Genomic DNA, 18,851 nt, shown 5'->3' with positions numbered 1-18,851 from the left:
GACTAGGTTCTTTGCATATATTCTAACTTAAGGGTTACAGTAATCTTCTGAGGTAAGTCTTATTAGCCTCCTGTGCTTAAGTGAACACAGTAAATTGATATTAAATGGGTAGAACTGAGACATCTGAACCTGTCTCCCCAGATTCACCTGAATTACTTGAAGTTCTTCTTAAAAATATGATTCTTAGGCTCTATTCCAGTCTTCTAATTGAAAATGTTCACTGGAGGGGAGATATTGTATTTTTTTTTTTAAGGTTGCTTTTTATTTTTTTAAGTAGCCTCCATACCTGATGTGGGTTGAACTCATGACCCAGAGTTTGAGAGCTGTGTGCCCTCCGGACTAAGCCAGCCAGGCACCCCAAGAAATTGTATTTTAATCAAACACCCCCAATGATTATTACAGTCAGGTTAATTTCAGATGTATTTTTCTAGGTGATTTCATCTAGTCGTAAGTTTAAATGCCATCTCATTATCAGTGACTTCCCAATCTCTCTCTAGAAATGGCTTCTCTCATGTGTATTTCTTTTTCTTTTTTTTTTTTTTTTAAGATTGATTTATTCATTTTAGAGAGAGTGGACAAGTGAAGTGAAGGGAGGGGCACAGGGAGAGAAACTCCAGCTGACTCCATGCTAAGCATAGAGCCTGATACGGAGCTTGATCCCAGGACTCTGTGATCATGCCTTGAGCCAAAACCAAGAGTCAGACACTCAACTGACTGAGCCACCAAGGCACCACATGTGTGTTTCTAATAGGCTTTTCAAAATTAACATTGCCAATAACAACTCTTAATTTCTCCCCTTCAGGGCTTCCCCATTTTAGTAAATTGCGCTAACACCACCTACTTAGTTATCCTTGATTCTTTTTCTTTCACATCCTCTACGTTTAATCCATCAATAAATACTGCTTATTCCACCTCTAAAAATACCCTGGATCTGTTCACTTTTCTCTGTCTTCACTGTTACCATCACAATCCAAGCTTAACTGCAATAGTCTCTGAACTGGTCACTTTTTACTGTTGTCCTCCTATAATCTATTTTCTACACAGCAGTTAATGTTTTCTTTTTAAAACATTAATCAGGGGATCCCTGGGTGGCTCAGCGGTTTGGCACCTGCCTATGGCCCAGGGCGCAATCCTGGAGTCCTGGGATTGAGTCCCACATCGGGCTCCCGGCATAGAGCCTGCTTCTCCCTCTGCCTGTGTCTCTGCCTCTCTCTTTCCCTCTCTCTCTATGTCTATCATGAATAAATAAATAAATCTTTTTAAAAAAACAAAAAAAAATAAAGCATTAATCAGATTATGGGGCACCTGGGTGTCTCGGTTAAGAATCTGCCTTTTTAGCTCAGGTCATGATCTCGAGGTCCTGGGATCAAGCCCCATATGGTCTCGCTGATCAGCAGGAGGCTACTTCTTCATCTCCTTCTGCCCCTTCCCCAGCTCATGCTCCCCCATACTCACTCGTTCTCTCTGCCACTCTCTCAAAAAATAAAATTAAAAAAAAAATCAGATCTCGTCATTCTCTTGCTTCTCACACTCCAATATCTTCCCACTGTACTTGGAATAAAAGGCAAATCATTTCTTTTGCTTATAACTGTACTGGCTCCCACTCTGTTGTCTTCCATTCTCTACTATTGCCACTGGTCTTCTGTTACTCTATTAGAATGCCTTGCCCTGATTTTCAAATGGTTGAGTCCTTCTTGTTTTTCACAAATGTTACTTCAGTTAGTCTTCCTGAGCCACCTAGTATGTTTGTCATATTATCCCATGTTGATTCTCTAGATGGGGCTCATCACTCTGTTATATATGTATCTGTTTTGCTTGTTCCATATATAGAAACTACCTGAGAGAAGAACCTTGTCTTATCATTTGTTGAGTGAATGAAACACGGATCTAATTTGTTTGAAACTTTGTTCAGATGAGTAATGGGGACCAGTCTGAGTAACAGATTCCTGATCCTATCTACTCATGACTTTCATTATGATCGTTTAACATCAAGTAAATTACTGAATCTTATGCTAATTTTTTGGGGGGGAAAACTTGTCCTATTGAGATCTCAGAGCACAGGCTCTAGCCAATAATAAACACCATCAACGAAATGGCATATGTTGTGTCTTAATTTGTCTCAAGGGAAGAGTATTGTTAACTCTAAATCGTGATGCTAAAAGATTAACAGGCTTTGGGTACATTCTTGTGCTTGAGGCTTTTATTTACTTATCTATTTACTACACAGGTGACCATCCACGGCAAGATAGTATGGATTTCAGTAATGAATGGGGTGACCCCTCTAACTGTCGATGTGGAGATAGATTAAAACCACTAGAGCGGAGAGCTGCACGCCAGCACCAGCGATGTCTTGCACATTCATTGGTTGGGACTCCCAATTACATTGCACCTGAAGTATTGTTACGAACAGGTAAGACATTAGTTTCATAATATCTCAATAGTCTTTTAGACCAGCTGAAACTTAAATTAATTAGCACATGACTTATTTTTCAGGTTTATAATAAAAATATTAATTTCTATAGAATTAGCTGGTGATTTAAAATTAATTTTGATGGTATCCTGAGCACTTCTTTAAAAGTTTATGAATAACTATAACTTTGGTATCTTATTTTAGGCTATACACAGTTATGTGATTGGTGGAGTGTTGGTGTAATTCTTTTTGAAATGTTGGTGGGACAGCCTCCTTTCTTGGCACAAACACCATTAGAAACACAAATGAAGGTAAGATATAGAATCTGTACCAAAGGATTGTCACATAGTCCTTATATCACAGACCTTTAGCAGTGTTTTACTTAGAGGAGGAAAATTTAATCTGGAATTTAAGAATGAATTTGTAATGTGGCACCTGGCTGGCTCAGTCAATAGAGCAAGCACCGCTTGATCCTGGGGTCATGAATTCATGACTTTGAGCCTCCCATTGGGGATAAGAGTTCATTTTCCTAAAAATGAATTTGTGAGGGTTATAGAAAGCCACTAAAATCCTCAGGTGAACTCTACTCTGCATCTTCTCACTGTTGTTACAGTGCTATATTCCCCCTCACTCATTCTCAAGGAAGTCTTTAGTAATGTTTATAGATTTAATTTATTTTTTGTCACCTTCTGGCTCCTGACTTTGTTCCCTTCCATGCACATCCTACCTCCAAACTACAAAGTATATATCTCCACTTGAAATTACCTCTGGCACTTAAATGAGAAGTTACGCACAATTTGGACCATAAACAGTCCCATTAAAAACCCGTTAGTGGTTCCCATGTCCATGGATTAAAGTCCAAACTTGCCCTCTCTTCCTCTGTGCATACCATTTCCTCTGTGGGGGATGTCTTCCTTCTTTCTTTCCCATCTTCCACAGTCCTCCCCACTTTCTTAAACCTGGTAAACTCTTGAACTAACTCACTACTAATCATTATTTGACGATCGTGAAGTTATCTCTTCTATGTTGCTTCTTGCTAAGTTGTAACTACTTCTTTCATTACATTTAACAGAAGATATTTAAAACTTCTGGTATTTCTGGGTGGCTCAGGCAGTTAAACATCCAATTCTTAATATCAGCTCAGGTCTTTTTTTTTTTTTTTTTTTAAGATTTTATTTATTTATTCATGAGAAACACAGAAAGAGAGAGAGAGAGGCAGAGACATAGGCAGAGGGAGAAGCAAGCTCCATGCAGGAAGCCCGATGTGGGACTCGATCCCCGGACTCTAGGATCATGCCCTGAGTCAAAGCCACCCAGGCATCACATCAGCTTAGGTCTTAATCTCAGGAGTGTGGGTTTGAGCCTGCACTGGGCTCTGCACTGGGTGTGGAGCCTACTTAAAAATAAAAGAGAGAGATCTTTCTTTAGAATTTTTTCTGTTTTTTCTTTTTTAAGATTTTTACTTTATTTATTTGAAAGACAGCATGGAGGGGCAGAGAGAGAAGAAAGGGGGCAAGAGAATCCCAAGCAGAGCCCAGAGCCCAATATGGGGCTCGATCCTAGGACCATGAGATCATGACCTGAGCTGAAATCACGAGTCAGTCACCTATAAGTCTATTGGTAACACATTCCCTCAGGTTTTGTTCAGATCAATTTGTCTGAAAGTGTCTTTATTTCACCTTCATTTTAATATATGTATATATGAAAGTAAATGCATATACACATATGTATGTATGTATGTGGCTGTGTGAAAAATTGAATGCTTTCTCCTTAAAATCAAGAACAAGGCAAGGATATCTATTCTTACCAGTCTTATTAAGCATAGTTCTGGAAGTCTTAGCCAGTGTAGTATAGCAACAAAAGAAATACAAGGCATACAGATGATAAAGAAATAAAAACTGCCCCCATTCAGTGATGACGATATAATTTTCTTTTTTTTTTTTTTTTTAAGATTTTATTTATTCATGAGAGACACAGAGAGAGAGAGGCAGAGACACAGGCAGAGGGAGAAGCAGGCTTCACGCAGGAAGCCTGATGTGGGACTCAATCCCGGATCCTGGGATCATGCCCTAAGCTGAAGGCAGACGCTTAACCGCTGAGCCACCCAGCTGTCCCGACATAATTTTCTATATAGAAAATCCCAGGTGGGACGCCTGGCTGGCTCAGTGGTTGAGCATCTGCCTTTAGCTCAGGGTGTGATCCTGGAGTCCCAGGATCAAGTCCCACGTCAGGCTCCCAGTGAGGAGTCTGCTTGTCCCTCTGCCTATGTCTCTGCCTCTCTCTGTGTCTCTCATGAATAAATAAAATCTTAAAAAAAGAAAAGAAAAGAAAATCCCAGGGAACTTATGAAAAAACCCATAGAACTACTTAGTTTGTAGGTTATAATAGTAATAAATACAAATCTATTGTATTTTTATATTCAAGCAATAAAGGACCAGAAACTGAAATAAAAAACAGTACCATTTATAGAAGTTTCCCCAAATTGAAGTATGTAGGTATAAATTTAATAATACATGAATAAGATCTATATGCTGAAAGCTACAAACTCTGATGAAAGAAATCAAGAAAGATCTTAATAATACAGAGACATGCCATACTAATAGGTTGGAGAACTCAACATAGTAAAGCTTATCTTATCTCCAAATTCATCTATAGATTTAATTCTGTTCTAATTTTTGAGGAAATAGATAAGCCAATTCTAAAATGTATATGGGTGGACAAAGAAACTGGAATAATGTAAATAGTTTTTTAGAAGAAGAGCAAAGGGGTTGCCAGGTGACTTGGTTAAGCATCTGACTTGATCTCAGCTCAGGTATTAATCTCAGGGTTGTGAGTTCAAGCCCTACATTGGGCTCCACACTGAGCATGGAGCCTACTTAAAAATAAATATTTAGGGGATCCCTGGGTGGCTCAGCAGTTTAGTGCCTGCCTTCCGCCCAGGGCGTGATCCTGGAGTCCCAGGATTGAGTCCCACATCGGGCTCCCTGCATGGAGCCTGCTTCTCCCTCTGCCTGTGTCTCTGCTTCTCTCTCTCTCTGTGTCTCTCTCATGAATGAATAAATAAAATCTTTAAGTAAATAAATAAATATTTAATGTTACTTAATATTTATTTAATACTTAATTATTTAATACTGTTTGAAATATATTTATTTATTTAAATATAAAATAAGAAAAAGGAATCAACTACTTGATTTTAAGACTTACTGTGAAGTTCCAGTAATTCACACAGGGTGATATTGGCAAAAGGACACAAACAGTCAATGGAACAGGACAGAGAAATAGAACCACCCAAATAGGACCATTTGATCTTTGACAAAGGTGCAAATGGAGAAAGAATAGTATTTCAGCAAATGATATAGGAAAAACTGGTCAGCCACATACAGAAGGTACTGAAACTCAGGGTACTTGGGTGGCTCAGTCAGTTAAGCATCTGCCTTTGGCTCAATTCATGATCCCAGGGTCCTGAGATTGAGCCCCACATCCAGCTCTGTATTAGTGAGGAGTCTGCTTCTCCCTCCCCCTCTGCTTCTTCCCTGGCTTGTGTGTGCTCTCTCAAATAAATAAAATCTTAAAAAAAAGAAAAAAAGTATGTACTGAAACTCCATGTAAACTTCATTCTTATGTAGAGATTAACTCAAAATGGATCATCAATCTGGAGATAAAATATAAAGCTATAATACTTTTAGAAGAAAACAGGCGAAAAATCTTTATGGCCTAGGTAGGTAGGGTTAGGCAGAGAATACTTAGAAATGACACCAAAATCATGATCCATAAAAGAAAAAGTTGAGAAATTGGAATTCATCAAATCTAAAACTTTCAGTATACAAAAGACAGTCACGTGGCACCTGAATGGCTCAGTCAGTTGAGCATCCGACTCTTGGTTTCAGCTCAGGTCATGATCCTTAGGGTTATGAGATAGAGCCCCATGTCGGGCTTCATGCTCAGCTCAGAGTCTGCTGGAGATTCTTCCCTCTCCCTCTCCCTCTGCTCTTCCCTCATGCATGCATCTGCATACTCATGTACGTTGTCTCTCTCTCAAAAAATAATAGTGTTTAAAAACAAAACAAAAAACAAATTGCACAGTCAAGACAGGACAGGCTACAGCTTGGGAGAAGATATTTGCAGATCATATTTCCCACAGAAGGCTTGTATCTAGACTATAAAAAGAACTTTCAAAACTCAATAGTAAAAAATATTTGATTACCTACTACCTTCCTTCCTTCTCTTTCTCCATTCTTTATTTCCTTCCTACCTCCCTCTCTCCCTCATTCTGTTTTATTCAAAGCCAGAATAAATATTTATTGAACATCTATTAATTATGTGCCAGGCAACTTGCCAAGCACTGAGAAAGACAAAACATGGTCTGTAGCCTTATGGAATTTTATCTGTGGTAGAAAGACATAGACATAAATAGATACCACAAAGTATTAGAGATACTATGATACCAGTAAATACATGAAACAGGAGGCACAGTAGAAACAGTCATTTTCTGCCATAGGTAGAAGTTTAAAAGAGGAGCTAAAACTTAAAATGATGAGTCTTGTAATATGAATATAAATTGCCTGGAGAGGAAGGAATGGGAGGAAAGGTTATTTCTCACCATTGATTCACTCATTATTAAAGGTAAGAAAGGCAAAATACCATGCAATTTATTTTTAAAGATGCAAATAGTCTGGTAAAACTTTTTGCTATAAAACTTGGAGGAGGGGGATCCCTGGGTGGCGCAGCGGTTTGGCGCCTGCCTTTGGCCCAGGGCGCGATCCTGGAGACGCAGGATCGAATCCCATATCAGGCTCCCGGTGCATGGAGCCTGCTTCTCCCTCTGCCTGTGTTTCTGCCTCTCTCTCTCTCTCTGTGACTATCATAAGTAAATAAATAAAAAAAAATTTAAAAAAAAATAAAAATAAAAAAATAAAACTTGGAGGAGGGATGCCTGGGTGGCTCAGCAGTTTAGCACCTCCCTTCAGCCCAGGGCGTGATCCTGGAGTCCCAGGCTCGAGTCCCACATCCAACTCCCTACATGGAACGTGCTTCTCTTTCTGCCTATGTCTTTGCCTCTCTCTCTCTGTCTCTTATGAATAAATAAATAAAATATTTTTAAAAATGAAAAAAAAAGCTTCGAGGAAATTTTTGTTTTTCTTATTTATCAATTCCTTCCTAATTTCTAAAAATCTCTTTTAAAGGTTATCAACTGGCAGACATCTCTTCACATTCCACCTCAAGCTAAACTGAGTCCTGAAGCCTCTGATCTTATTATTAAACTTTGCCGAGGACCAGAAGATCGCTTAGGCAAGAATGGGGCTGATGAAATAAAAGCTCATCCATTTTTTAAAACAATTGATTTCTCCAGCGACCTAAGACAGCAGTCTGCTTCATATATTCCTAAAATCACACACCCAACAGATACATCAAATTTTGATCCTGTTGATCCTGATAAGTTATGGAGTGATGATAATGAGGAAGAAAACGTAAATGACACTCTCAACGGATGGTATAAAAATGGAAAGCACCCTGAACATGCTTTCTATGAATTTACCTTTCGGAGATTTTTTGATGACAATGGCTACCCATATAATTATCCAAAGCCAATTGAATATGAATATATTAATTCACAAGGCTCAGAGCAACAGTCAGATGAAGATGATCAGCACACAGGCTCAGAGATCAAAAATCGTGATCTAGTGTATGTTTAACACGCTAGGAAATCATTGTAATGAGGATTTGGAAAAAGACCCAAAAAATAGAGTTTTTTGAGGCTCTGAGAGTAAAATTATGCAAATGTGACAGAGCTTTGTATGAGTGCTCTGTGTACAATGTTTTATGTTCCTAAATTATGGAAAATCTTTTTAAAATGTTAATTTATTCCAGCCTTTTTAATCAGTAATTTAGAAAAAATTGTTATAAAGAAAGTAAATTATGAACTGAATACTATAGTCAGTTCTTGGTACTTAAAGTACTTAAAATAAAATATAGTGCTTTGTTTAAAAGGAGAAGCCTGGTATCTATTTGTACATACACTAAATAATTTTAAGACAAGAGTTTTTGAAATTTTTTTGAAAGACAGTTTTAGTTTTATCTTGCTTTAACCAAATATGTACCCCACATTCACAGAGCTCTTTTTTGTTTACCCCATAACCTTGTTTTTGGTACAAAATAAGCTATAGAAATTAAGCCATTATGGCGGTGAGTGTACCTAGGCTAATGATAATCTGATAATTTACATCTTGGAACTAAGAAATACAGGGTTGAAACAGTATGTTCATCAGAAGAAAAAAATAATGCAGATTATCTGTTTCTTTTCCCTCTGTGGAATATTTAATCTTCTAGCATTTATTTCTCAAGAATTACTGGCTTTAAAAGAAGCAAAGCACTACCATTTTTCTTTCTATACCGATATTTTTTAATGCTGCTTCTAGATTTTAAAAGGGAACAAAGTTGCCATAAGTCAAAATTTACAATACTGAATGCTAAAATCTTTCATATTTTTACTTCAGAAATTTGTTTTAAGTTTCCACATCCTAAGCAGAGAGATTATTTTCAGTTTCATATGAAACTTTAATTAGAAAAATTATTTGTGGGTACTCACTAGAAAAGTATTTTTTCTATATATTGACAGTTTTGGTTATGTCATCAGTAATGTTATATGTTTCCTCTTTCAGAACAGTACTGTATTCATGGATTGTTATGGCAAAGGAAATCTGGCTATTTGGGCATATTTAACCCACGGGCAGATTAACTGGTGAAATAATTATTATTTAATTCTTAAGGTGGACATTAGTAATTAGAAAAAAAGTTACATAGCGGTCTTAGTAGAAAATTCAAATCCTCCTAACTTAAGGTTAAATAATGTTTTACAGCATGCCTGTTATATATAATGCTTAGGTTTTAAGGAACACTTAATGGTTTTATACCAAAATACATTTAGCTTCTCTTTTAGGAAGGGGAAAAGGGCTGTATTCTGACATTAGTAAAATTTATATTTTACTTCCTTTTTTTTTTAAGCTCCACTGATAGGGAATTGTTTTATCAAAACTTTATGTCTGGATCAGAAGAGGCATAATTTTAGTGATTTTCAAACTAATGGAACAAAGCTAGTGGAAGTAATACGTGTAAGTAAAATTAAAGGCAAAGCTGTTCCAGTTGAATTGGGTGGGCAATGAAGATTTATTAGTTCACACTTCCCACCTTTGTATAGGTGTCCCTCTCAGAGCTTAGCTTGTAAACCACTGCATAATCCATTGTGTAGCGGTGGGTCTTTGAGATTCATTGGTTTTTTGAGAATCTGGTGAAAGGTAGGGACTCTCTTCCTGGAAAAATGCATATTAACACACACGCATATATGATGCTGCATGCAGTCTTAGGGATTCTGGACATGTTGAAAACTCACAGACTTGGTTAAGGACCTGTGTCCTATAAGAACACTGATATGTTAAACTAAGAACTTTGTTTTAAATTTACTGATACTCAGATTAGCACATCTTGTATAAACAGTGATAATCTGTGATGGAAAAAGTCTATACCATGTGATAAGATATCCCTAGGAATGCCTCTCTCTTGCTGGTACAGCACTAAGGCATTTAAACATACTCTTGAGGGCACTGAAATAAATGTTTGACTTGTTATAGGCTTGATACGGAAATATTTCTGAAGGACTTCTAATCAGAGAATTGTAAGAAAAGGCACTATAATGAGTTGGCAGTCTTTACTTCATGGAACATTCAATTAGTGCTATAAAATCCTATTCGAAACAAAGTAGTTCAAGAATTTTTAACTCAGTACTCAAACCTTAAGATATCCCTCTGGCTCTTTGGGTTTTCTGTCAGATTTATTGGAATTTCCACTTGGTTGTTTTACTTTTGGATTGTGCTGCAATGCAATGTACAAAACCAACTTTGTTACATTTATGTTGTAGGAAAACTAAGGTGCTGTCTCCTCCCCCTCTCCCCACAAAATCTGTGTTGACACTACAAATTTTGTGTTCTTTTAAAATTTCCTCTGACAACATAAGCTTTTTGTGTTTATGTGAAGCAGTAGACAAGCCTTTGGTATCTGCAGTTTTAACAGTCTGGATATACTTATTAGCTATCTTATTCCCAAACCATATCCAGTCCTTCTAGCACAGAATCTGGTGCTTCCTGACCAAAAAGACGAGAACATGAAAAAACCTATATGCTTTCAATTGAAATAGAGTGAAAACATTGGTTATACGTGTTTTCTTTTTCAAATAATTTTCCCATTCATGAAAAAACTTGCTGTCTTTCTTATACTTATCCCCATTTTATGTATATCAATAGTATTTATAAAATGTGTTCTATAATTATGTAATTGTAGATACTGTTATGTATTGTCCAGTGACATTCTAAGGCAGGCCTTATTGCTATATCTTTTCTACCTTATTTGTAATAGGAACTATAGAATGTATGACTAAGAAGTCACTTTGAGATTGACTTTTTAAAAAAGTTATTACCTTCTGCTGTTGCAAAGTGCAAAACTGTGAGCGGAAATGTTTTATTCTGACTTAATAATATGTTAGAAATTAGAGAATACAGTGGGAGGAGTTTTAGATATTGCTGCTGCTGTTACCTAAGGTACTTTAGAAATTTTTCTTTAATAAACAAAAATAAACAAAAATCCCTTCGGTATTTAAAGTGAAACATTTATTTAGCCTGTTCGTTTTAATCTAAAGCAAAAAGTAATTTGGGTCAACATATTGGTATATTTGTAAAGCGCCTTAATATATCCCTTTGTGGAAGGCACTATACCACAGTTTACTTTTATATTGTATTGTGTATATAAGTATTTTGTATTAAAATTGAATCAATGCGACACTACAGTTTTATAAAATAATGCTTTGTTAGGAAAAGGAATTACAGCTTTGCAATATAACTAAATTGTTTTGCATACTTCTGAATGTAGTAGATATGAATAATCAGCCTGTGTTTTTAATGACTCTATTTGTATTTTCCCAATCATTTTCTGTAGTGTAACATTTGCTGGGATAATAAAAAAAATAATAATTCCAATCTTTCAATTATGTGTGGAGAGCCGACTATTAAGGCACTTAGTATGTTGATTTCATTTTCAAAAATGTATTTTAATCTTTTTTTTTTTAATTTTTTTTTCAATTTTTATTTATTTATGATAGTCACAGAGAGAGAGAGAGAGAGGCAGAGACACAGGCCGAGGGAGAAGCAGGCTCCATGCACCGGGAGCCCGATGTGGGATTCGATCCCGGGTCTCCAGGATCACGCCCTGGGCCAAAGGCAGGCGCCAAACCTCTGCGCCACCCAGGGATCCCTATTTTAATCTTTATTCTCAAAATTTATGATTAAAAATTCAATGTTTTAGATTAAAATATATACAACTAATGATAATAGGGGTAAGGCAAACTGAGTAGAGTTAGTCTAAGACAGTTTTCATTTTGCCCAACATAAGTACAATAAATATTTCATGTTAAAGGCTTCCTTTAGATCAGCACAGATTTAAACCTTCCTGATTATCAGACTCCTCAATTTGTATCATGAGTCCAAAATTTTTAAAATACGTAGTTGGATAATCTGTTTTATTTATAATCCTTTATCACATGACTGCCTACCAGAGAAAATACATATATTGATGCTATATCTTAAATCAGCTTTACATGGATGAACATTTTTAGTTTTGTATTCTTTTTGCTTTTTCAAGCATTACCATCATTCTTAGTCTCCTTTATTCTTTTGTTTGCACTTCCTTATAAAATTATTTTTAGTCTACTCGAGGCTGTTGTATAGCTGATGCAAGTTGCATATTCCTATTATTCATTATACTATACTATAAACCCACGTTTGGCATGTTTGTGACTCTACTTTGTTATGCCAAAGCCAAACACACAAAAATTTATCTACTTGTGTGTGTGAAGAGTACAGGAAAGAGGTCAAATTTATGTCTGAAACGTAGGCAGTTATTGTTGTCCCTAACATCTAGTCTCTCCTTATTCCTACTTTAAATCCAGAGATCCTAAACATACTGCTGGATTCAGAATCTGGGTGGAACTTTGAGTTGTTTCCCCCGGAGAAGGGTTAAATTTGTTCCGTGGTGGAAAAAGGGATTCTCATGAGTTCTTGGTTCCTAGAGTGGCTGACTAATGACACAGGCTGCTCTTGTTCCCCAGCATACATTCTCTCATTCTTTTTTTTTTTTTATAAGATTTTATTTATTCATGAGAAAGAGAGAGGCAGAGACACAGGCAGAGGGAGAAGTAGGCTCTATGCAGGGACTCCGATGTGGGACTCCATCCCGGGTCTCCAGGATCATGCCCTGGGCCGAAGGTGGTGCTAAACCGCTGAGCCACTCAGGCTGCCCAGTTCTCTCATTCTTTCGTGAATAGAGCCCCCATCCCTGTCCAAATTTTGACTGCCCTGCTAGAGCAGCCCATATTTCTCATATTCCCTTGTATTCTCTCATGAATAAATAAAATCTTCAAAAAATGTAAAAACATAAAATTTAAAAAAAGAAAAGAACCTGGTTACCTGAAAGATGTGTGGTGTGGGGCTGTCTGTCCGGGCTGGTCTGATAAACTGCAGAATGTCTGTATGTGTGTGAGTGTGTATCATCTCCATTTGTTACTGTTGCTGAACTTATACCCTAATTAATATAGAATTTATAATCCGATATAATCCATACTCTGATTTGCCAAACAATTTAAGGAGGTCATTTTGTACTCTGATCATCTCCCATGCAATCAATCATGAAACTCAGTTACTTTACCTTGTACATTCTTCTCTAATTCCTCTTCAGCCTCATTGTTACTACTCTGGTTGAGGCCAGAGTTGAGCTTTTACCTGAATTACTGCAATAGCTTTCTAACTATATTCTTTGATTTCATTCTGGTCCTTCAGGTTTATTAGCTAAACTAGCACCCAAATGACCTACCTGAAAAATAACTGGATTCTGTTTCTACAATGACCACATAAGCTCCTAATGATTGACTTTACCCAGAACTGTTATAAACTCTGGGGAAAATACAAAAACAGCCACCTAAAAATACTGAGTGCAACCAAGAACAGGAAGATTCTGGATGGAAGTCAACCCTTGGAAGAAAGGAATGGCACTAGATTATCTAATTTTCATGAAATCTTGGCTGAGAAATCCCCAAATCTCTAGCTGAATCATTTACCACACATCTGTGGAGAAGAATTTTTTTTTTTTTTTTATGATTTTATTTATCCATGAGAGACACAGAAAGAGAGAGGCAGAAGGAGAAGCAGGCTCCATGCAGGGAGCTGGATGTGGGACTTGATCCTGGAACTCCAGGATCATTCCCTGAGCCTAAAGCAGATGCTCAACTGCTGAGCCACCCAGGTATCCCAGAACGAAAAATTTAACTGGCATTTGAAGTACTACCCACCAGCGAATCAAATCAAGTTAATTGCCTGCTTAACAACAAAACAATAGATAAAAATAAAATTTTATTTTTTTATTTTATTTTAAATTCTTTTAAACTCAAACTCTTAAATTCAAGTGGAGGACCTGGGTGTAGACAAAGGAAGATAAGTTTTCATTGAAATGGGAGGCAAAAACCAAAGGGCAAGTGTGAAGTAGAGCTCCGTGTATTGTGATTAGGTTTCTCTGCATATACAACCCAAAACAGTCACTGCTTAGGCATGCAATATCTGGAGTTGGCAGTCCACAGCAGGTATGGCAGTTCCACAAAGCCCACACTTCGTCTGTTCAGTTCTGCTATCTTCATCATACAGCTTGTATTCAAAAGGCTGGTGGCTTATACTTTATCCATTTTTTCCCTGTTCTCACCTGGTAAAAAGAAGGGATGAAAAGAGAGGGTATGGGGGAGCTTCAAGGCCTCTCCTTTTAAGATGCCTTCCTAAAGTTGTACATAACACTTTTCCTGGCCAGAAGTTAGATCCATGGCCACACCTAGTTAGTTGCATGTGAGTCTGGAAATGTAGTCCTTATTCCAGATGGCCCAATTTCATCAAGCTTGGTTCTGTTACTAAGTAAGGAAAATGAGTATTTGGTGGCCAGATGGCAGTCTCAGCCTCAGGGATCAAGTTGAGGAAATTTCACTCTGCTAGCTTCCATTCTCTCCCAGGGTGGAGACATAATAACTTGCTTAAAGGACAGAAATGGGCAGGTGGCTCGCTTGAGGAAAATGGTGAAAGTCTGAAATAACTAATGTGAAGAGAGTAGGAGAGAGAACTGAGGTGGAATATGCAGAAAAATATGTTTCAGGTAGCTTGGAAGATACACAATTATGGTGCATCAATCTTCATGGTGGTGCGATATATACACACACACACAAATATATATATATATATATTTTTTTTTTTCTGTAGCATTCAGCAATCTGGGAGTAGCAGGACTGTGCTGGAAGCTATTATTTAGGAAGAATGTACATAATAATATTAATGAACAATGTTAGGGATCTGCCCCATTTTGTTACTACAAATATTGTGACATAATTAAAAATTCAGATTCTTACTTGTGTTAGAATTTTCTTGTCTTATTTATACTCTGTATCCTAAGAGATGGCTCAAATTTTTGAAGTATGCAGACAAGGACTGCCAGATAAAATCAACCAGGTGAGTAAAATTAAATGATCCTGAAAGTCTCTTAGATTTCTCTGGATGAAATGTAAATTTTTAAAATTTAAGTTAATGAATAAAACAGTAAGTAAATAATAAAATTTAAATTTTATTTTTATTTATTTATTTTTAAAGATTTCTTATTGATTTATTCATGAGAGGCAGAGAGGAGAGAGAGAGGCAGAGACACAGGCAGAAGGAGAAGCAGGCCCCATGGAGGGAGCCTGACGTGGGACTCCATCCAGGGTCTCCAGGATCACGCCCTGGGCTGAAGGCGGTGCTAAACCGCTGAGCCTCGGGGGCTGCCCCAAATAAATAAATTTTTATTTGGGGCAGTGGTTGAGCATCTGCCTTCCAATCAGGTCATGATCCCAGGGTTCTGGGATCAGTCCTGCATCTGGCGCCCCTCAGGGAGTCTGCTTCTCCCTCTGTGTCTCTGCCTCTCTCACTGGGCCTCTCATGAATAAAAAAAAAAAAAAAAAGAATAAATGTTTAGTGTAGTAGTCATGAGTGTGGTATACAAATACCGTTTTTCCTTAGAGCACACTGCAGAATTGCACATCCCTGTCCCTTTGAAGGTAGGCTTGGTCACATGACTTGCTCTGGCCAATGAGATGTGGGCAGAAGTTGTGCAAGTTACCTCTTCCCCACCCTCCCACCCCCCATGCCAAAGGTCCCAGGGCCTGCATTCATTCTGCTGTGAACACATAGAGTAATTGAGGAAAAAAATAGTGTTCAAAGGAGCACAAGTTTATAGCCCCTTTGGTAAGCTCAGAGTTCTTTTTGGTATAAGGGGGTTTATATTCTGATTAAAAAACAAATCTTGTTGGGCAGCCCAGGTGGCTCAGCGGTTTAGCGCCCGCCTTCAGCCCAGGGCGTGATCCTGGAGACCCTGGATCGAGTCCCACGTCCAGCTCCCTGCATGATGCCTGCTTCTCCCTCTGCCTGTGTCTCTCATCTTAAAACAAATCCTGTTGTTTGAAACCTCTGATTTAGAGACTACTACAGCTTAGCCTAGTCTTCCCAAACTGGTACAGATGGTGAAGAAACTGAACTGGTGAATGTAAGCCTCTCTTTGGAGGTTTTTTACTTTAAAAATCAACGTTAGGGCAGCCCCGGGTGGCTCAGAGGTTTAGCACCTGCCTTCAGTCCAGGGCGTGATCCTGGAGACCTGGGATCCAGTCCTGAGTCAGGCTCCCTGCATGGAGCATACATCTCCCTCTGCCTATGTCTCTGCCTCTCTTTTTTTGTGTCTCTCATGAATAAATAAATAAAATATTTAAAAATAAATAAAAATCAACTTCATTGAGATATGATTTATGCACAATAAAATGCATCCATTTTAATATGTACTCTTGGAAGAGTTTTAATAAATACATACATTTGTGTAACCATTACCCTAATTCAGATATATAATATTTCCATCACCTCAGTACCTTTCCTCATGCCTCTATGAAATCTAATCCTTTTCTTCCCTCCTCCCGCCCTTAATCCAGCCTCAGGTAAACACTGATCAGCTTTTTGTTAGATTAGTTTTGCTTGTTCTAGAATTTCATATATAGTATTATATAATATAGTTATATAATACATGCTCACTTTGTTTTGGGAAAAAAATTTTTAAGGATTTATATATTTTAGAGAGAGAAAGGAGGGTGGAAAGGCAAAAGGAGAGGGAGAATCAGGCTCTGTCCCAGGACTCTGAGGTCATGATCTGAGCAGAAACCAAGAGAGTAGGCTGCTTAACCACTGTGCCACTCAGGTGCCTCTGTTTGAAAAGTTTTAGAAGTACAAATGGTCTCTATAATTCAGCATACCTTTGCATACCTATAAAAGGTGAAAGTAGATTCAGCCTAACTAGGGTGATTAATCTGTACCTCCCCAAATTGTTCTTTTTTTTTAGACTTTATTTTTTCATGAGAGACACAGAGCTACTCAGGTGCCCCAAATAAAAATAATTTTCATTCATTTATGAAGCCTGGGTGGCTCAGCAGTTCAGCATCTGCCTTTGGCTCAGGTGTGATCCCAGGGTCCTGGGATGGAGCCCCTCATTAGGTTCCCCATGGGGAATGTGCTTCTCCCTTTGCCTGTGTCTCTGCCTCTCTCTGTATCTCTCATGAATAAATAAGCAATATCTTTAAAAATTAAATTTAAAAAAATAATAAAAGCCATATTCAAGGGTGCCTGGGTGGCTCAGGTCATGATCCCCTGCTCAGAAGGGAGCCTGCTTGTCCTCTCCTTCTGCCGCTCCCCCTGCTTATGCACTCACTCTCTCTCTCTCTAATAAATAAATTAAATTTTAAAAAATAAATAAAAGCCATATTCATGCCATATCAATAAACACTACAAGAAAAATCTATCGTGTCATGTTATCAACATTGATCACATTGATTTGGTACACTTTTTTACCAATCACATAGCTAAAAAGAAAACCTAAACCATTATTGTAAACAGAAATTCAACAATGTCGGGGCACCTGGGTGGCTCAGTGGTTGAGCACCTGCCTTTGGCTCAGGTCATGATCCCAGGGTCCTGGGATGGTGTCCTACATCAGCCTCCCAGCAGGGAGCCTCTTCTTCCTCTGCCGATGTCTCTGCCTCTTTCTCTGTTTCATAAATAAATAGATAGTAAACTAATTACAATTTCCGGTGCTCTGTTACTGTGGAGTTCCTATCCACAGCAACACTTATTCTCTACTTAGCTGAGAATTTTAGGTAGCCCAGGTGGCTGGGTGGTTTAGCGCCGCCTTTATCCGGGAGTGTGATCCTGGAGACTCAGGATCGAGTCCCACATTGGGGCCCCTGCATGGAGCCTCCCTCTGTGTCTCTCATGAATAAATAAATAAAAATTTTTAAAATGTGTGACTTTAATCTCCATGAGACATTACACGTATGTTTTTAAAGATTTTGTTTATTTATTCATGAGAGACACACAGAGGCAGAGACACAGGCAGAGGGGGAAGCAGGCTCCCTGCAGGGAGCCCCACACGGGACTCCATCCCAGGGCCCCAGGATCACGCCCGGAGAGGAAGGCAGATGCTTAACCGCTGGGCCACTCAGGCGTCCGGAGACATTATATTTTTTTGATTGCTGTATACCTGATGCCTACCACAGTGTCAACAGCATCGTAGTTGCTCAATAAATATCAGTGGAATAAATGGATAGCTTTCCTTTGAACTGAATGTCTTTATATAAATCTGTGTTAAATTACTGCGATGATTTAAGATTATAATTTCAACGACCATGCGCTCCTAAAGGAGAACGCGTCTCGCACCTCTTGCCTCTTAGGTGTTGGGACAGGACGGAGATGGAGGCTGAGGAAGCCTGGCCAGTTGTACCGTGGAGCACGCATCTGCAAATCCTGGCACATCACAGTATTGTGTTGTCCGCTTGCATTAAAATGATGGCCAAAAAAATAAATAAATAAATAAATAAATAAATAAATCAAGAAAACAAAACTCCACGAGCAGCATGTCCGCATATCTTCGTTCACCCATTCCCTATGTTATCAGTCTTAGGTCGTGACCAGCGCCCCAGTCGAATTCTGCGTTATTTGGTTCTAAAACTGGATCTGTCATAAATTATTTGGCCCTTGGCACTCACCAGTAAAACAGACCCTCTGGCTTCCTAACCTCTGAGGAGCACGGTGGAAATCAAATGGGAGGAAAAGGGAGCGAGAACTTTGAAGAAGATACCAAGGTACGACGTGGGATGCTACTAGCTTCACGCCGCGCATCCCTACTACCCGCCCCGAACGCCGCCAGGAGACCGTGCGGACTGCGCAGGCGCGCCCCTGCAGCCCCGCCCCCCGCCCCCCCCCCCCCCCCCCCCCGGCCTGGCGCCCGGCGCGCGCACGCCGCCCGG

At 38.6% G+C, this 18,851-nt stretch overlaps 1 long non-coding RNA gene across 1 annotated transcript; it reads right to left on the bottom strand.

Moving 5' to 3' along the window:
- Nucleotides 1–13,850: 13,850 nt before the first annotated feature.
- Nucleotides 13,851–18,750, bottom strand: LOC111090669. Its single transcript, XR_005353073.1, has 3 exons — nucleotides 18,591–18,750; nucleotides 18,262–18,376; nucleotides 13,851–14,200 (listed from the first exon to the last, which is right to left on the bottom strand). It is a non-coding gene; the product is annotated as an uncharacterized LOC111090669 (long non-coding RNA).
- Between the last annotated feature and the right edge of the window lie 101 nt (nucleotides 18,751–18,851).

The sequence above is a fragment of the Canis lupus genome, chromosome 1 (genome assembly GCF_011100685.1).
Source record: "Canis lupus familiaris isolate Mischka breed German Shepherd chromosome 1, alternate assembly UU_Cfam_GSD_1.0, whole genome shotgun sequence".
In the NCBI taxonomy this organism is placed as follows: Eukaryota; Metazoa; Chordata; class Mammalia; order Carnivora; family Canidae; genus Canis; species Canis lupus.
The sequence above is the reverse complement of the archived record's forward strand: the minus strand, read 5'-3'. Positions and strand labels throughout refer to the sequence as shown.